Source organism: Cygnus olor, chromosome 10 (genome assembly GCF_009769625.2).
Source record: "Cygnus olor isolate bCygOlo1 chromosome 10, bCygOlo1.pri.v2, whole genome shotgun sequence".
Taxonomy (NCBI): Eukaryota; Metazoa; Chordata; class Aves; order Anseriformes; family Anatidae; genus Cygnus; species Cygnus olor.
The window spans coordinates 8,538,731-8,558,649 of NC_049178.1; positions in this window are offsets into that span (position 1 = coordinate 8,538,731).

Sequence of the window (19,919 nt, forward strand, 5' to 3'; positions counted from 1 at the left end):
GAGAGAAAAGGAGAAAGTATTTCAAATGTTACAAATCACACAGAGATGCAGAATGATTATAATCAATAAAACAAATAATTATCCTGTCATTACCCAATACACTGTCATGATGGCTTCAAGCACAGGCAAGAAAAATATAAATAATAATAACGTGCATAAAAAGGAAAAAATCAAGAGCCTCATCAGTGCCTGTAAAATCCACAGCCCGGTAAAATGGGGGTCCAAGCTTAGAGCAATGTCTGAGGTGACAGGTGGCAGAAGACGCATGCAATTATTTAATATAGTTTATACTTATGTTCCAACAGCACCTTAGGTCTAAGGTGAGATCAGGGCTCCTGGTACGTCACTGTGCAGACTGAGAGACAAACCTTGCTCTGGAGAGTTTCAGCTCAAGTAGAAGCAACAACAGTCAGCATTCTTCCAGGGACTAGATTTTCCTCACTATGGGAGGCACTGATGATTGAGGACTACAGTTAGCATCTGTTTCCACTGAATGCATAAGCTGAGGCTGAGATTTTCCTCTTTTTTGGCTCAGAAAAGAGAATCCATGGAAGAAGTGTCTGTACCAAATTTAAATTGGTGGCAAAACTTTCACTGGTTTCAAATAGTGCAGATCTAATTCACTGTTTTATAGACACTGCTTGAACTGACACACCCAAAATAGAAGAGCAAAGATCTCTCTTAATACTAACATCACTGAAAACATGGAGATTGCCAAGTGAGGACACTGTCTCAGGGCAAGCTCCTCCCAGTCCCTGGAACTGCAGCACTGCTGCCTCTTCCCCTGCCCTGCCCCACCTGTAGATGCCCTAACAACTGACTAAATGAAAGATTCCCAGCGGGATAAAGTGCATCAATGAAAAGTTGAATAGGGCACTGAGGTGCAGTTATAGCCAACAGTTGTAGCACCAGCCCTTATAGCTGCAGTTAGGGAGCAGCTATACCAGTGACTGCCTCGTCCCAGCTTACAGCACCAGATGGATTCAGTCTCTACAAATCCACTGCTCATCGCCCCGGATCCAACTAGATAGCATGCACCTGCCATGTTGGCAAACAAACCAGATGCATCCTTTTAGTAAAAGTTCACCGCCACTGGACATCTCTCATGGTAAAATAGATGTTTTTGTACCAACAAACAGCCTGCATGCATCTGAATGTTCCACTGGTTTCTGTGGAAATCTGCCAGCCCAGCAGTGGGTCTGGGAGACCAGCAGGGAAAAAGTTAACGCAATTGAATGCAGAGAAGAAAAAGCATTGAACTTTTCAGTGGTATTTTTGTTTCATTTTTTTTTAAATGCAAGTGCTTAAAACGATATATTTATAACAGCTGGAGGAGTTTTATAGCACTGTAAAATGCAGAGTTTTACAGACTTATAACCTGTTGTGTAAGGGGTGTGGGGGGATGTTGCTATGGAACAAAAATAATGATGTCACATTATTAGTGCTTTTGCCTTCAGTGTAGCTGGCTGCTGGAAAATTACAGTGTTTGCAATAGACATTACAAAGTAAACACCCAAAATTTGGAGCAAGAACCACATGGTAACATATTAAAAAATTAAGCCCACCCACAGGAGCCATTTCTTTGTTCTTGCATCTCCCACAGTAGAGGAATAGGAATGGCTTGATGCTGATGATCAACCCTCTGTTCACACAGGATGTGTTTCAAGCTTCAGTTACTTTCTTTTCATGCAGCCCATCACAAGGAAGTAGGTGGGCCTAATCTTGAATCCACTGTGCAGGCAGAGCTCCTTGCTTCTACGTGGTCTCGAACAAACACATCTTACTTGGGCACTGCTACCTCCTCCTTAGAGAGAAGAGGGATCTGGAAAGGAGTCTCCTGGAGAGAGAAGAAGAGTGAGAACATGGTACTTGGATGGCGTCTGTCTCCGCACTGTCATCAAACTAGGATTAACCCCAGGGGGAGCATTCTCTGTTGTCATTTTATTTACTTTGAGACTTCCTGGATATCCTGGCTGGGATCAAGGCTAGCTCTACATGTGTGCAATCACATCCCCATTTGGAGGAGCAGGAGAGGGCTAGAACACTCCATACATTTGAAATAACACTTTTGCTTCCAGGTATAAGCTGACTTTCACAGAGCTGGCGCCAGCATTGCTCCACTGTGCTCTCAAGTACATCTGTATCAAGGGGATCTCATTTAACTCTGCACAGTTCTACACAAACATACTGGGGCAATCTGCTGCTGAAGTGATCTTGCTTTCTTAATACAATGCTGTGCCTCAACTACTGAGCCCATGACTGGGCCCAGCAGAGCTTGTGGTCTGTGCTCAGTGCACGTGGTAATTCTGGACCCAGGCTAGATTGTTTACAAATCTGTAATGTTCTGCATTTATAATGCAGTTTTCTGCAATTCAGAGAAACATTTCATGGCTGATGTAGAGCTGTCAACAATAAGTGGAATCCTCAGCCCCTGGGAGCTTACACTTTAAATAGAAAGCAAGGGCAAAGGAATGATTATTCATCCTCAGTTTGCAGATGAGTAGCTGGTGTATACAGAAACTAAATGTCTCACCTAAGATCATGCAGCAAATCTGTGAATGAGTTGAGAACTGAACTCAGGCCTCCACTGTCCCAGCCTAGTATTGTCTTCCCTCAGTTTGCCACTTGCAGCTTGTTATTTTGCTTTCTTGATGTAACTACCTTGTTCTATGTTTAAAGCTGTCAGTGACTGAGATCGTCCTTACATTTTAAGTTATGTTATGGGAAGGGCAAAATGCAAATGAGAAACCTAGCAGCAACCAGTTATTCACTGTTCTGGCAATGATGACACCACCCATTCTTTGGCAGGGTTTCAACCACTGCCTGCTGAAATCCATGGCGGACTATTTATTGTTTTAATCAGATGCTTAGCAAAGCTTTTATTGGGCTGTCTAAGGTGCTTAACCTAGATCACATCCATGTAGGATAGAACATATGAGCACTTGCATTGTTTAACGTACTTACGATACTTCATTTGTCAGGACAGTCTTGCTGTTTCATTTAACAGAGGAGAACCGAGGCACAGAGAGACTAGATGACTTCTCCCAAAGTATGCAAAACGTCAGTGGTAGAGAGAGTTGGATCTGGCATTCTGAAGTCCCAGGCTTGTACTCTCAGCAGTCATTGCCCTCCCCAGCCCACCTGTCTGCCTCTCTGAGCGGTTCCACTTCACTGGGGAATTGCTCAGAGACACCAGAGCAGGTAGTTATCCAAAGAGGGAGGGAGGGACAACCTTCAAATGTGGCCGCTTGGATATATTCTCTGGGATGTTTATAGCCTGGCACAACACAGAGAGTCAATTTTTCTGGCATCTGGTTTCAATGCTATCTTCACCAGTATCAAGGCTTTTACACAGGTGTATAGATTTTGTGGAGGAAGGCAGGCACTGGTTTTGTGTCCTGAGAATAGGCTAGCTCCTCTTACATGCCTGGCAATTCCTCAGACTGCATGCTCTGTAATTTATCATTTCCTTTGACTGCTGAAGAGATGTCAGTTTTTATGAACTGTATGTGTTGGGTGATACACGAATACGATCCATTTGACACATTACTGCATAATTTGCCTTTTGTGCAATGTAGGTGTGACTTGTCATACATGTTATGTGGTAATTTTCCTGTGACACTGATTGTGACAACTTGAGAATAGTTACCAAGAGCTGGGAACAGCTTAAAGAGTAATCAGGTCCAAGACTGAGCCAGAAGTGTCCCCCATTGGGACAGAGGAAGAAAACTAAGCTGGGAGTCTTTCAAAGTGAAGGAGACATTCTGAAAAACCTATCCCAACCACCGCATTTCGTGATGGACATTTTAATACCATAAAACAGGTTACAAGTAAATCCCTACTCTCTTGGGCACTGGAAAGCTGTGAAGATGCTCTGTACCATGAGTTGCAGAGGGGCAGCACAAATAAAGCCCCAACCTGCTGTTACAGAAGCACCCTGTCCAGAGTGTACAGCACCTTTGACACACAGTTTATCCATTGGTTTTATCCAACTGAGGGAGGTGTTGTATCCTAACCTAGCAAAGGAAGCCAGAGAAAAGCAAGTAAAACTACAACTTAGAACAAGTAAAACAGAGCTGTAGCTGCTGGAGTATCCCACTTCCTCCTGAGATCTGTGAGTTATTCCTTGCAATTTAATTAAGAGGGCTTTGGGTTAAATCTGTTGGCAGTGAACTTGATTCTGATCTAAGCTCAGGCAGCTACCTGTCACATGGCCTTGGCCATGACAATATATCTCCCTGTACCTTGGCTTATCCACATACAAAGTGCGGATTACGCTGCCCAAGTGAGAAAGGCATGGAACAGGCCCACTTGGTTCATTAGTGTTTCTAAGACACCAACAGAGATGGAAGAAAAGGGTAAGGTATAACTCCATAAGTGCATGGGTCTCTTGAAATAAATGGGAGGGCTGCCATGGAGGATACAGAATCAGAGCTTTAGGGGCCAACATATTTTGGCAAATTGTAATCCTAAGAGGGGGCTAGGTTTTGTGTGATAATTCCTTGGACCTATCCCTGAAGCTTTGTCACAAGATGAAACGCTGCTTTATAATGCACAGCTGGAAATACCTTATCCCCTTATAGATTTCTTCTGTTGCCTGATACTTCCTACAGCATCATGTGCTATACTGTATAGTAAATCTCTCCTCCATCAGACAGACAGATACAAAACAGAAAGTGATTTATTATTCTGTCCTATTATGCCTGTTTTCATAGGAACTAATTATTCTGCATTGTTGTACTAGATACTTTAAGAAAGATTACATTTTCTTACTTTTGGCTGATAAAAAAATTAAATCCATCAGTTTTCCTAAACACATTAGAGTAAAGACAGAATTTCTGTTTCTAATTATTAATCAGTCGGATTTGAGGACACAGAATATTTGACTTAAGCTCAATATATGCACGAACAATGTCCCAATATCACATTTTGTATTGAAACAATTTTTCACTTTATTAAAGTCTTTAGGAGAGGAACCCAAGCTGCAGCTCTTGCTCAAGGTCGTGGGAGCTTAATGCAGTCTCGTCGGTGTAACAAAGCTTAAACGTTATCTTCAACTTTACAGACACTACAGGCATCTTCTTCCCTCCCCTCCAAACCCCACGTTATGTCTTAGTGTTGTAGGGATGAGATAAGGGAGCGGGAAGCTATCCATCATGCCTGGAGCCAGGGTGGGAATACTTCTGTAGAAAGAGAAACCAGGGCTATGGGGCAGAGTTGAGGTGGGTCCTGGAAATTTTAATAGAACTTTCCCTGATAGATACACTTCATTCTTGAATTCAGCCATGATGTAGCAAACAACGCCTGTGTGATCTTCTACCTGGATACCTAAATCATCATACTGCATGAACAAGAATAGGCAAAGTAAAGCATGGGTCTAAATATATTCCTGAATCTGATCTGCTGACAAGGGCAAGCAGGGCTACCATAACCATCTCACCACATCCCGGTGGAGCACAGGAGAGCTGCCGGGGTGTGAGCTGGCACCTCTGCACTGGTGGAGACTGATGGAGCCATCCCACCAGGCTTCTGCTCATGGGATTGAAAGCTCAGCTTGGCTAGAAGGGCATAGCACTTAGCACTTAGATTTCTTCTTCATGCAATAGCAGTGCATTAGGTTTGTTGTTGCCTTTTGCTGTGTAAGCAGATCAGACACAGGCCTTAATCTAAACCTGGATGAGTTCTAGCTACTCCAGTTTAGCAGTGGATGATAGATAACCTCTTCACTAAAGGATTTCTGAGCTTGTAAAATATCTGTTCCTCCCCAAATTTTTTTATGGTGTTATCCCAGGAAAGGGACTTTCAACAGAACCTCCCTTCAAGAAGGAAGTAGACCAGCGAAGAGAGGATCTGCTCTTGGCTTGACTTTGGGGCTTAGCTGTAAGTCAGTGGGTGGGCACTGTCAAAAGGAGTTAACAGGGCTTGTGTCATTGCTGTAGCATTCCCCAGGGACGCAAGGATATTCAGTATGAGTCAGCCCTTCCATAGGCTTGGAACAATGCGCTGTTGAACGCATACCTTTTCCTGAAGACAAGCTTCTCCTTTCAGCCACTCCACTGAAGTTAGGAAGAATCTTATCTCTTAGGTCTCATATTCTAATTAACCATGCTGTTTTTGTGAACATCACTTGTGCACACAATTATGGTTCAGTCAGTAACAGTGTAAGGCAGGCATTTGATCTGCAGGCACCTGCATCAAATATTTGACTAAACTCATGATAATGTTACATCAAGTTGCTGTAAAAATTTACTGCAAGCATAGTCATGGAAGTATTTTGTGAAGCTGGGCTCTCAGTGTCCCATGAGTGGCAGTACAAAGATCTTGTCTTCTGTCTGAGATACAAAGAGGTTTGTAATTTACTGTTATGCTCCTGTTCAGAACCACATATGCTTCTATAATAACTGAAAACCAAAAAAAAAAAAAACAAAACAAACAAAAAAACCCACGTGCCTCTTCAGGCTCCCCCCGCAAAAGCCCACTGTCAACCTAAAACGTTGGGCATCAAGATTAATGGCAGAGCAATGCACACAGGATGTCGTTTCCATTTTAATTCTAATCAGCACTTAGCATGGCAAGTGTCACGGTAATACAGGCCGTGGAGGCCGGCGCTCTGTCATGGCTGTCAGCGCAAGGGCTCCTGGGTAATAGTCCCAAAGCTGGGGCCTTGCTCTGTTATTTTTTCTGGTAAAATATCACATTGCAGCAAATTAACTTTCATTTCATTGTCACATGCTCCTCTCTAGCTGCTTTCTTAACACTGCTGACTCTGCAAGCTTGAGTGAGTAAGTGCTGGTTGGAGGGGGTGGTTTCAGCCTCCTTCAGCTTGCCGATGGCACTCAAATGTGTGTCGTGGGCATGCCGAGCAGGGAGCAGAAGCAGGGACAGAACCGAGAAATGTTTACTACCCCTCCCTCTCCAAATTTGTGCAAAATATTTTTCTGTTTCCTTTTTTTTTTTTTTCATTTATTCAGCATTGCAGTGACTAAGAAATATGCCGTGAAACAGCCAGACTCTAGCCTCCTTCCTCGGAGGCACTCTGCAGTGAGTGCCTCAGCCTGAACCAGGCTCTTCGAGGAGCCTCGTCTGTGACAGGCTCGTCCCCCTGGCTAAACCTATGTCTGTTGTTTCCATAAAACACTGCACTAAACAAATGTCCAGTTGCACACGTATGTGTCACTCATTTGGCCTCATAATGCTGCTGCCATTGAACCTGCACCTCCTTCCCTTGCAGCACACCTCCTTTTTGTCTCTCCTGCACTGTGGCAGGTCTGTGTACTGACAAACAGTTGAAGTTCTTCACTGAGGTCTCAGAGAGGACAAGGTGGTGTGCTGATTTTGGGGTGTGCAGTCCAAGGGAGCCCTGCTGAAAATCCCACATCTCAGCTGAGAGTTGGGTGAAGATTTTTCCTCAACATTGTTTTCTGAATCCTCCCATCCTTTAACATTCAGGACTTTATTCTTGTAAATACAAGCAACTGCAGGAGAGATGATTGTATCTCTGATTTTTTTCCTTTCTGCAGGCTCCTAGTTTTGACTAACTGTTCTTTTTAAAGGAATAAATAGCCCTTGGGAACATGTGGACTGGAATCCAGGATCTCATTGCAGTGAAATGTGCCTGTGTAGCTTATACACTTCCTTGAAAATTTTCTTGACTGCTGTTCTCCAGGGCAGATAATGATTTTATCTGTAGATGTCACCCCTAGAATGTCCAGAAGTTGTATTCTTGAATGAGTTTTGAAAATAATCCTATGGTCTCGTTTGGCTCTGCAAAGTTCTTGACCTTAGTCTGTCATTTCATGCTTTGTACAGTCCTTCTCAAAGTGGAAAGGGAAAGGGCAGCCACTGGTCTCTAGGCAGGATTGCCAAGATGGGGGAAGGCTCCACAAGGACCATTCTTCCATAGTTAGGACTTTTTGTCATATTTACATTGGGACTGCTACAGCAAAATCACCACCCCTTGGGCTTGCTCTGTTCTCCATCAGGAGCCTGACCCAGCAGGACTAAGTCAGGGTTGACAGTTGTGATGAGTCCCTGTCATGATGTACAGTGTTGACTGCTGGCAGCACTACTGTGCCTGCCTCTCACCACACATCCCGTACAAGTCCTGCGGTTCTCATAGGCCCAGGAAGGGGACGGGGAGGTCAGATGTTGTGTCTGGTGTGTGGACAGAGCTCACATGATTTGTCCTCTTTTTTATTTTACTATTCCAGAGGAGACAGCCTAATCTTTCTGGTTAAAAAAAATAGAAATAAAAATAAAATACAACAGAATCCTCTCCAGGCCACAAGCAGCATATCGAAGAGATTGTATTTTCCACTTTGTCATCGCTGTTGTAAAAGCCTTATCAACTGGATGTTTGCACTACCCTTAGATTACAAGCAATGTGTTCTGATAGATGGAACTTGGACTTAGGAGGCTTGAATTTTCACCCAAACGCTGCTACTGGCTTGTTACGTGCCCTTGCAAAAAAACATTGCGTGCTGTTTCCTGTCCATACGTTAAGGTTATGCCTTTCTAGAGAAAAGCCTGGTCTTTTCAATAGATACAATATACGATACCTTGGAGCTGCCCCACTCTCCATTAAAAACTGCTCAGCAACTATGCAAGTGCCTGTTCTTTCCAGATATCGCATCTGCTTTCTGGCCTCTTGGAGGTTGTCCCAGGCCTGAGGGCACTCAGCAAGGAAGTTTCCTGAAAGCTGTGACAGAATTGTGATGCTAGATGAAGATCAGACAACTTTAAATGGTTACCCCCTGGCTTTCTTTCCTCCTTCTCCGAAACAGCTGCCTCCAAGGCATAGATGCTTCATGTGCTTGTGAATCAGCTACTGAACCACTGCAGTTTTCTGCCTAATGTGTTAAGGGTCAAATGACTGCAGTCAGGTGAGGATGATAACCATTCCAGTAACCTGATTTAAATTTGTCATTTGATGAATGAAGGAAGAGTTCCCAGAATGAATGTGTACCATATAGCATCAAATGTAATTTTTTTAACATTGAATACTGCTTTTAGTACTGCCATTCCTCACAGCATTAGTGACCAGGTCCAGTAGAATTGCATCATTGTTGCTTTGCTGGCACAAAATAAATATCAGCAAGCTTAGACATCACAAAATCTGAAATAAGAAACAAATTCACAATGTGAGCTGAACAGCCCTCTTCCCTGCCCTTTCTCAGTCCAGAACTGCCTTGTTTAAGACCAGACTGGAGAGATCACTTCGTTTAGACAAATTTCCTGCTCCCTTCAGTGTGAATGAGGCTTTGCCGAAGCAACCTGTGGTTTCTGTGGTGCTTAGATAGCTGGTGCATCAATGTTAGATGGTATAAAAATAAACTATGCCTTTGAGTCTTTATGTAGAAGCCTAATGGAAAGATACAGAGATGAGTTTAAAGCTGAAGATGGAGTCTTTTATATATGAGCTTTCAGACATATTCCTGTTTTTCTGACAAGGATAGAAGAGCACCATCAAAAGCTTCTAAGAAACATTTCTACAGCACACATCTATCTGTCTATCTTCTCCCTTTCTTCTACTCCCTTTCTCCCTATACATGCCTGTCTACTATATATAGACTCATCGCTCTCATGATTTATATTGCTACTTGACATCTTCAATAGAAGTGCAGGCTTGTAGCATGCACGGCTTGAGATGTGTTTTAGAAAACCGAATCTGAAAGCAAGGCTGGAGCAGCAGCTTCCACTCTTGCAGCTCTCCCTGAGCTTCCTGTGTTTCTTGTATTTAAGTACTGGGCTGGTGAGAATTTTGTACAGGGCAAATACTGTGGGGACAGGTTTCTATTGCCCAGTGCCACCCTACAGCTGAGGGGATGCACAGGGGAGATTGAAGGGAGCTGAGTCTTCATGGCTGAGGTGTTTCTTGGCATCTCTGCTGAGGCTGACATCAAGGCGCGCTGGTTTGGCTGGGACTATTCTGAATTTTGATGTACTTCACTAGAAGACTGCTGCTTTGGCCAGTGTCCCAGACCTGCATGTTAGAGTCCTTTCCTCAGCTCCCTGCTCGGCCGCTTCTTTCCCTGGAGACTCCCGTATTCGTCTCTGTAAATAGGCACAGTTCTGTCTGCATACTGGGAGTCAAGAAAAAATAAAATGAAAACCTGACAGAAGGGCAGCTGGAGAAGAGAGGTGCAACCTGCAGGAAAGAGCACGGCTTGCTTCCAGAAGGAAGCACAGATCGCTCTTCAGGGTTGGTGCTGGGGAAAAGAAGGGATATAGGAAGATGACAGGTGAGGAGGAACTGTGGAGGTGGATGGATAATGCAAAACACGGAGATTCATGGAAAAGTACACGTACAGTGGTGGCTGAAGCACTGTCAATAGGCAGGAGGCAGTAGGAGAGCCTGCGCTTGCTTACATCATGGAGATTAGAAGAAACGTGCACAGCTTGCTCTTCCCCCTTACCAGCAATGCTGAAGTAGCAAAACAACGTTGCTTCCCCACAACAGGAAAGGAACTGAGGCAGCAGCCTCATCAGTATACCACACAAGACAATTGGTATAAAACATTCCCCAGTTAGTACCATTCTAAAGAATCTGCAAAAGATATTTGTCTTCTGTTTTATAGCAATCTCTTCAGCTCTTGCTGATCCCTGCGGAAGAAAAAAAAATAGCTCTAAAAACAAAAACAAAAAAATAACCCCCAGCAGACATCACAGGACTGGGATCAAGAGATAACAGCAGAGAATTCCTCTCCTGCATGCAGGTTAATTAAATGACACAGATAACCTTGTGCATGCCCAGAGAAAGTGTGTTTTCTTTCTGAAATCATATCAATCATTTAATTATCCCACTTCTCACGCTGCCATTATCTAGAGCTAAAGGCTGCACAATTATTTCTTGATTTAATTTTTTAAACTCACCTTTTTTCTTTCAAAGTCTGAATTATCACTCAGTTAATGTACTCCTATGGCTGCACGTAGGCACTCTAGCCCACATCTGACCTCCCAGCTCATTTTTTCAAAGTTCTTGCATTCCGTTTCTCATCACAGTATATGCTAACAACTTCTTAGTGGTGTATGCAGCAAATTAATTGGTATTTGTCACGCATGGTAACGTAAGATGCTCAAAGTCATAGAGTAGGTCAGTGTCAGAGGAGGGGTTCATTCCAAAGCTAATGATCTTTTCCTATGGCCTGCTTCTGTCTCACCTCGTTGGCTTCAAGAAACAAAGATGGTCTTTAGGAGAGAAACAGAAGGCTTTGAATGCACTCAATATCTGTGTAAAGTAAGTTTAATTAATGTCTCAAATAAAAGGGAAAAAAATTCTCATCTTCTCTGGTGATAAATACACAGTGAATGCATTAGTACAGGTGTACCGCAAACTGCACACCGCAGAGTTTGGCCATAGCTGACTGACTCTGATCAAAATAAAATGACTTCTAGAACACCTGAGGGTGTTTCAGGGAAGAAATGGGTTTGCATCATCTGTGTGGTGCAGGACTGAAAAACGGGAAGCTTCAGGGCAGGACTGAATGAAATCAGCTGAGCTCCATCAGATCACAGGACATTTCTGTGACATGGCGGGTGGAGCCGTGAGTGTGAAATACGTTGGCAGAGCTGGATGAGAGCCCGGGGGTCTGCAGGACAGGACCATCTACATTTTCCTGCTCTACAAGCTGTTTTATGAGGATACTGGCTCTAGCATAGTCCCAAGCCTTGCACAAAAAAAACAAACTTGCAAACCTGCAATGCGTGCCTGAGCCCACTCACCACTCCTCAACCCAGGATTGTATTCCAGGGAAGTGGGTGTCTGGGTAGCATGGGCAGCATGTCTCCCAAGATTTTCAGTGCCAAAGGTATATGTCACTTTTGCAATACCAAAAGCAGGATGGTGGGAGGCCAGGAAGGAGTGTGTGTGGAAGCTGGAATGATGTAGAGAACTTCCTGTGAATTAGGAGGAAATTCTTATTGGCTTTGACTGCAATTTGTGCCTTGACAGCCTGGGTCCCTCGCCAGCTGTTTTTCCTGCGCTGAGTGCTCTGCTTGCTCTTGTTCACATTGCATTCTCCAGGACTGTATTATTTTTTTTCTTAACCAAAGAGCTGCCAGCTGGTGTTGTTGATCACACCCCCAGCAGCACGCACAAAGGCCAACACACACTTTACACAACACTCCTTCTCTTTCCCATTCTATTTTAGCACTAATAAAAACATTGTCATTTTAAACAAGCAGCTGGGAGTGTCACTAATTTCAGTCTTTTCATTAAGGTGGTTTGGCAGAGCTTCTCTCATGCAGCTCTTCTTGCCCCAGAGCTGTGGCTGGGAAGGGGCTGGCCAGAGTCCAGCCCCGCTCCACACACCAGGTGCCAAGCCCTCAGTCTGCAGCAGTTCGTGACTCTGGCCTATCCACGCTGAAGAAGCATCCGGCGTCAGCTGTGTGCTCCCTTCCTTCAGCCCCACGTGATCCTCTGCCGAGAACTGTCTCCAGCCACTGTGGACATTCAGCCGAGCTTCTGAGCCCTTCCTCCCTCCGCTGGCAGTCGTTGCTGCCCCTCCACTAAGGGCACAAGTCCTCAGCCTGCCCACTTTTCCCTGTACAGAGTTAGTCAACAGCAGGCACCCCATTCCAGCAACCTAACCTGCCTGCAACCTGGATTTTGAAAAGAAGAAATATGACAGAAAATGATAATGTGCTTTTTGGATATGTATGGAGAATTACTCCCAAGCTTAAGAAACATGAAGGAGCTTGCTTGTATTTATAGCAAATGAGCAGCGGACTTCGGTACTGTGGGCTAACCAGAGGGGAGAATGTGGGTGTCAGAAGTGATGGAAAGATGGTAGCCTGCAGGGAAAAGTTAGAGAATACTGATCTAGATTGATCCTACCTAACATTATGTACTTACCTACGGTGCTTCAACTGGAAATGTAATTGCCCTGGGTTCTTTCTAGGGTCCATGGAAAGCGAGAGGCTATTGAGGATCTGCTTTATACTCTGGAGGTGTTTCCTTCTCCACTTACATAGAGGGAACTCTGTATGGTGGGGTTTCTATTTCAAATGCCAAATTTAAGTAGCTGAAGTTGGATGTGATGAATCTGGGCTTTGGAAATTAGGGTGTCCTGTACCTGTCTTATAGAAGATACCTTGTTTTCCTACAGTACCTGTGTCTAATACAAAGAAGTTGAGTGGTGACTGGTCTAGGAGTGGACCACAGTGACCTCCTGAAGCACTGACATCTAACTACCCGAAGTAAACACCCTACCCACTGACTCAAGGTACAAAATTAACCTGAGTCACTTGCCTTTTCCTCTCCTTGATGGATATCCTTTCCCTACCCTTTCCATTTCCGTTACATCTATATCAGCATGCATGAGAGAGAGAAAGTGTAAATAGAGTCAGGGCACATGATAAAGAGCAGGGTAATACATTTTTTTTCCCACCAGTTAGGGATGACAGCATCACATATTTACTCTCAGTGAGTTGTGGATGTTTGCTTCTAACAAATGTAAATCAGCAGTGTGGTACTGTGCCATCCATCACTCAGTATTTTCAGACCATTCCAGAGTTGCTGAGGTTGTACCTGAACTCACTGATGTTATTAATAGGGGTGGCAGTGATAACAAGTTGCTTTGATGTCTTATTTCCCAGTGGGGTTCTGTCCTGCACAGTGTCTGTATTTTTCCAGCCTTGACTTGTCTTTTTGCCCCTCTGGTGTTTGTGACAGTCTTCATTGTAAACACCTTGGAGAAATAATGATCATTTTCGTCACCGGCACTTGGAGCTGCTCACTTTGTCTGTCAGCCTTCCTAAGGGTCCTCGTGGCCCGTCACGTCCCCTCAAATGGCTGCGAACAAGAGCAGCACACCTGGCTAACCTTCAGTAATACAGGAGAGGAAAGCCAGCATCCGAGGATCTCTTCTGTCAGCCGGTGTGCTGGGCACTGCTGCGTAATAGCAGGAGGTGGGAGGGAAATAAAGAACAAGAAAGCAAATGATTGATTTAGAGAGATGGCTGTCTGCTGTCAGAAGCCCATCACCACAGAGCAGGTACAGGGTGACGAAAGCAGCCTTTAGGACCGCTTGGTCACCCTCTCTTCGTTCCCCCTGCTTGGAGGGCAGGGGCAATAGGGTGCATGGCTGTGCAATCAGCCTCTCATGGGATTCACAGCTAGTTGCACTTCGGCAGGAGAAATGAAGGTGGAATGCCTCCATATTTGCTCATATTTTACAACAGACTAGAAAAACCCCACCCTAGACAATTACCGGTCTCTCCACCTATTCTCCCACTCTCCTTTGTTCCTGCACAGAACTTGTCAGCCTTCCATCCGTAAGAGACGAACTGCAGGCAGGGAGGAGGGGTGAGGGAAGGCTGGGGGCTGGAGCCATTTAAGCTGTCACCAACTCTATCAGTGCATTTAAATCACTGACACAGAATTACAATGCCACATATTGCAGTTCAAAAACAACCAGCCCCATAATTCCCATCAGTGTAGCGTCCTTCCTCCAAGATAATGCGTTTTCTAACTTTATAGTCTATTGGTATACAAAGAGCAGGCAGACTCGTGGTTTGGATAGTGTAGCAAGGATCTGTACATGGAACTTTTTTCTGCTGCTGGGTAAATCAAATTCAAACAGCACAAGTCATTTATGCTCTCCTCTTTCTTTCTATTTAAATGGTTACTGCTGGTAAGCACCATAATAGTTAAGGATCTGTCAGCAATTCCAATACAAAGAAGAGCAATCACATCTTTAAGCAGACTCCCAGTGATGGGCTATAGACTATCAAAGTTAAATAGATTCTTAAAATCCTAGCCGTTAGGGCTGGGAAATCTTTCAGCACTAATAGTGCATGACTGTTCCCAGCAGTGAAGCCATCAGGATAAGTGGCTTAGCCAGTGCTTCTCATCCTGCCCTTGTGGCCACCCCCTTCAGGTCAGGTGTCCCTGCACCCAGCCACCCCAGTTTTAAAACTTGTCCCCTCAAGGCACCTTCAGGCAGAGAGATGTCCCTGCTCTTTTGGGGCCATGGTCCCGGCGGGGCGGGCTGAGGCTGGTCTGTCTGTCTCAATGCTTAGCTCTTCAGTTTTTGCCCTGCCAGTGCTCTGGCTGTGCCTGCCATCACAGCGGCCGACCCTCAGAGAAGGTAAGGGACTGTGGTTAGTGCCGGCTGGTAGAGGCCTCCTTTAACTGTGATTTATGGAGTAATTGCCTGTCTGCAGCACATGGATACACTGTTGCCCATGCCTTTGTTCCCCTTGGTTCCTCTTGAATGCACTATATACTAACCATTATCCTCTCTCCCTGGGTTGCCCTTCTCAGAGATACATTCTTCCATTCCCTGAGAGCCACATCAAAGCCCGTAGCTCTGAATTTTTACATCGATTGTTCTGCACCTTTTCTGGATTTTATGCAGTTTATTTACAACTCCCTTGTGTTACCTAACGCGACTTCTGCATGTGCTTGATAGTGGTTCTTCTCTGACGGTCCGTAGCAAATGGTCAGGGAATAACACAGTAAACAGGGCATGTGCACAGTGACCTTTCTCTTGGTATATTTGCCCAGCTCTCAGACGTTTGTGATGAGAGGACTTCTTGAGACAGAGTTTGGGTTGGGAACAGTAAGACTGGTGAAAGCATCTTGCTCATCTGCGTTGCTTGACAGCCACTTCCAAGGCGGGACAGAGACATTTTTTTCCTGATAATCATTTGACAAGATGCTGTAGGAGGACAGTGTGTTCTGATCTGTAAAACTGTTTTCTCTATAAATTCCCGTGAGAATATAAAAAGGAAAATCCAAGAAGACGCTTGATTTTAGATCGTATTCTATTTGATTAAAAAAGGGAGACAAAGTGAATAGACTTTATCTTCTTAGTGGGACACTGATTAAAAAGCATGGCATTTCCCTGCTAGTTTTGGAGAATTGCAAATGAAGATTCAAAGGCTTTGGTTTCATGGAGAAAAAAATATTTGCATCAAGAGAGTCCAGAGTGTGTAAGCAGAAACTACACCCAAATTTGGTACAACCCCATTTTGAGACAAGTTGACTTAGTAAATGAGTAGAGAAAAATAAGATATTCCAGTTGTTTCAGCTTGTCATTATAATTCCCTTTCTGAGGACTGCTGCTACCACAGCACATCTGGCTGAAAGGAACGTGTGAGCATTGCTTCAGTGCAAAGTCCAGCAGTTTTGCCTAAGAGCAGCCTGAAGTGTACAGAGCTGTTGGCTTTGCTCTAAAATACGCTAAGCAGCTCTCACAACTCATCCCACCAGTTCTGCTACAGACAAGAAAAGTCTTTGACTTGTGTAAGCACTGCTCTGCAACAACTAAAACACCAGTGTGTTATCAGTATTAATTTTCTCCTAAATCCAAGACATGGCACATACCAGACACTATGAAGAAAATTAACTCTATCCCAGCTGAAACCAGGACGATATGTGTAAACCACCCTCATGCTGTGCCCTGATGTTCCATTTGGTCTCATCTTTTAAAAGAGTCCCACCGTTGGTACTCTTCATTCCACAACTGGTTGAATAACTGTTGCTGCAGCAGCAGATTGAATGTCTCTGTCCTATTGGAAAGTAAGGAATCAGATTGCTTCCTCTACTTTTCCCCTATACTCCTTTATTTCTGGCTGCTTTGCATATTGCTTTTTACTTGACACGTGCCACATTCTGGTCATTTTCATTTAGGGTAGGTTACTGTCCTCCAACAAAATTGTTGGAAGTATGGAAAGAGTTTAAGAGAGAATAATTCAGAACGGAATGTATCTCTGCCATAATGTACCCAGATTCCTCTCACCAAAACTGAAAGCTCAGGCCTCCCATCCTCTGCAACAGCACTGAGACACAGTTATGGCCTTGCACACATACCTGTATGTTTTAGGTATGTCTCAGCACATGAGTTTGAAGTTCTGTGTGCTGTTCATCTATGTCTTAGGACAGATTCCTCTGGGTTCCTCTCATTTCCACAAAAGGTCACAGTGCTTATCTTTCATTTGATTCCTGCAGAATCACCTCAAACCAAAGTACATCTAACCTGATTTCTCTGCTTTTGTTTTCTTTAAGTCAGAGGTGTTTTGTGGCACTGATCTCCTGAGTGTGGAAATACAGCAGGAAGTACACTTGATATCACCACACTGCTGGGCATAATGATTACTCAGCAGACTGTGAGACATGAATTTAGTCATCTCACATCAGTTCCTAGCAAGCAGGGCCTCAGGGAAGTCATCACATGGCTGGTCTTTGTCACAGAACAGTGCTGGAAGTGGCCTCGCACACCCAGAGGTATCCTGACTGAGCACAAATGAGACACAAAAACACAGTATGGGCTAGGCTGCACCCAGCTGGGGAATCTTCATTTCTCATGGTGCCTTTCCCAAGGGGTGGTTAGACTTTAAGTAGCCATGTCCTTCTGAGCAAAGAGAAGCATAGATTTTCCGAATTCTATTCACCTTTAAAATACTAAGCTGCATGTGTTTGTGGGAACAGGTATTCACTGTTCCTTGAGCAGGATTGTAATTCTTCTGTAGAACATGAGAGCCATGATTAGGAAGCCAGGATTGCTCTGTTCACAGGAATCCTGCCATTGTCTTTGATTGCATGGTATTAACTGTAAATTATACCCTTTTGGAGACCGCATGTAAAAATAAAATAAAAAAAATTGTCAAAAGACAGAGAAAATATTGATTCCGGAGGTAGCGGAAACTATGGCTTGGTTAAATTAGAACCTTAAAAAATAATAACAAATGAGCCTTTGTGAGGGTGAAATAGTGACTAGGAGAAGAGGGCTGTGATTCTTCTCATAGGCTCATGCAAATTTTAAGTAGCACCATTGCAGGCAATGAAATGTCACCAGTTTAAGTAAGAATCCGGCTCAAGTTATCAGTACAGGGTAACAGGATTATTATTAAGGTGCTGGTAAACTGGATTCCTCTTTAATTAAAAGCATAATATATAAATAAAAATGGAAAAATAACGGCTAAAACCTTAGACTGCTGTTAAGACCTCTCAGATTTCTTATGCCATTTCAACCTACTAGTGACACAAGCTTCCATGTCAGCTTGTTCTCAGGAGTCAGCTCTGTCTGTTCTACGCTGATGACAGATACCATTGCAATCAGCCACCCTACAATTTAACTGGTAAGCTGGAATTGCAACTGGACTTTGTCTCACTCCAGTCTCTGGAGGCCTCCCTGCGGAAGCTTTGGAGGTGCAAAATGGTGGCAGAATTATAATCACTAAAACTCTTTAAGCTTGAGGCTGCTGAAAGCTGAGTGTAGATAGCCTGGAGAGATAATGGGCTTGCAGAAAAAGCAAAGCATAGAACAGATGGCTTTTTTTCATGGATTCATAGATTTTAAAGCCAGAAGTGTCTATTAGATCACCAAGTCTGGCTTGTTGCATGGCATAGGACAGAGAATTTCACCCAGAAATTCCTGTTTCAAGCCCATAACTTCTGGCTGAGCTAAAGTGTGTATCTTTAGAGCACACATGCTGTGGATGCAATTCAGACCTAACAATTCTATGAATCTATTTATCTTTACCAGTTATGGGATATGTGCCTGGCTGTCCCAGCCTTGCCTGTTAAAGAGGCTAAATGAAGGTCACGGGGCAAAGACTGAAAAGGAAAAGGAAAAGAGCTTAGCAAAGCTTTGAACAAATATCCAGGACAATGGCTGCAATTTAATACCTATTGGTGGACTGCTTCATCTACTGCGCGGTACACTGAATGAACACAATGTACGTTCAGTAGGCTTCTACTCCCTCATCCCTGGCAGAGTTTGGTTTTCTTGGAAGCTCAGCACACAAACACAACCCGAAACCTACTCTTTCTCTCCCAAATTCCTCTGTTCTTAAGAGTTCACCCCCCAGATTCCCACAGTCCTAGATCATTGTAAGAGTGCAAAAAATGGTTGTTTTGGTCAAAGTAGTCTGGAAGCCCTTTTTCCACGCAGACCAACTCACTTTAGCTCTGCAGTGATTACTCAGAATTCTTATGCGGAGTTCTAGCAGGAGAGCATTTCTTTCTTCTGTGCAGCATCTGCCGCCACTTCAGTCCAAGGCAGATTGGCACTTGCATCCTCTTGCCTTGCAAATCCATGAGTAAATCTGTATATCTGCCACTGTCCTTTGTGCCCCAAGCACATATTTATTGCATGAAGATTATTTTCTTTTTACCTTTCTGAGTCTTACTGTACCAGTACAAAGCCTGGATTAGCTATCCTATTATCCTGATTTTGTTCCCATCCATGTCTTCTTAGCTGCCTGATTATTGTGTTGATATTTCAGGAAAGGGACACTACAGAGATCATAACAGAGAGAAATGCAATGGCTTCTGAGGTGGTAGCCAAAGGATTGTAAGTAGATTTTTATGACATATTATTTGCATTTTGAAGAAATGGATTTCGTGACCTAGGAAGTCCATATGTTGTTCATATCACCCTTTTCTTTCCCTCTCTCTCTCTTTTTTTTTTTTTTTTTTTTTTTTTTTGGTGGGGAGAAATAGGCCACGGATCTTTGCAGACATCCTCTCCTCTGTTTCAGTGATGTTCACCGCTTTTCCAGAGCCTAACTCACTGGAAATCATTATGTATCGATGTAAGGCAGACCAGACTGGGGCTTCCTTTTGCACTTTATCCTAACACTCCTTGAAAAGCAAGAGGGTCTCTGTAGACTGGGGGAGCAAGGCTGTGAGATTATCTGGTCCAGGGGATAAAAGCCAGCCTGTTATCTCACTTCTCGTCACAGGCATAAAAACCATTTTTTTATGTGACAGTTTAGCCAAATCACCTCACTATCAGCAGTTATCTACTGTATGTTTCTGTTAATAGGTATTCTCATGGAAAGGTTATGATAAAAGAGCTGGGAAGGAAGTGAAGGAGTTACAGTGGGTGGTGAGAAAGAAGGAAGCACAAGTAACCTGAGCATGACACATTCTCATGAAGCCTGTCTTTTATTTCCTATGTTTAGAGAAA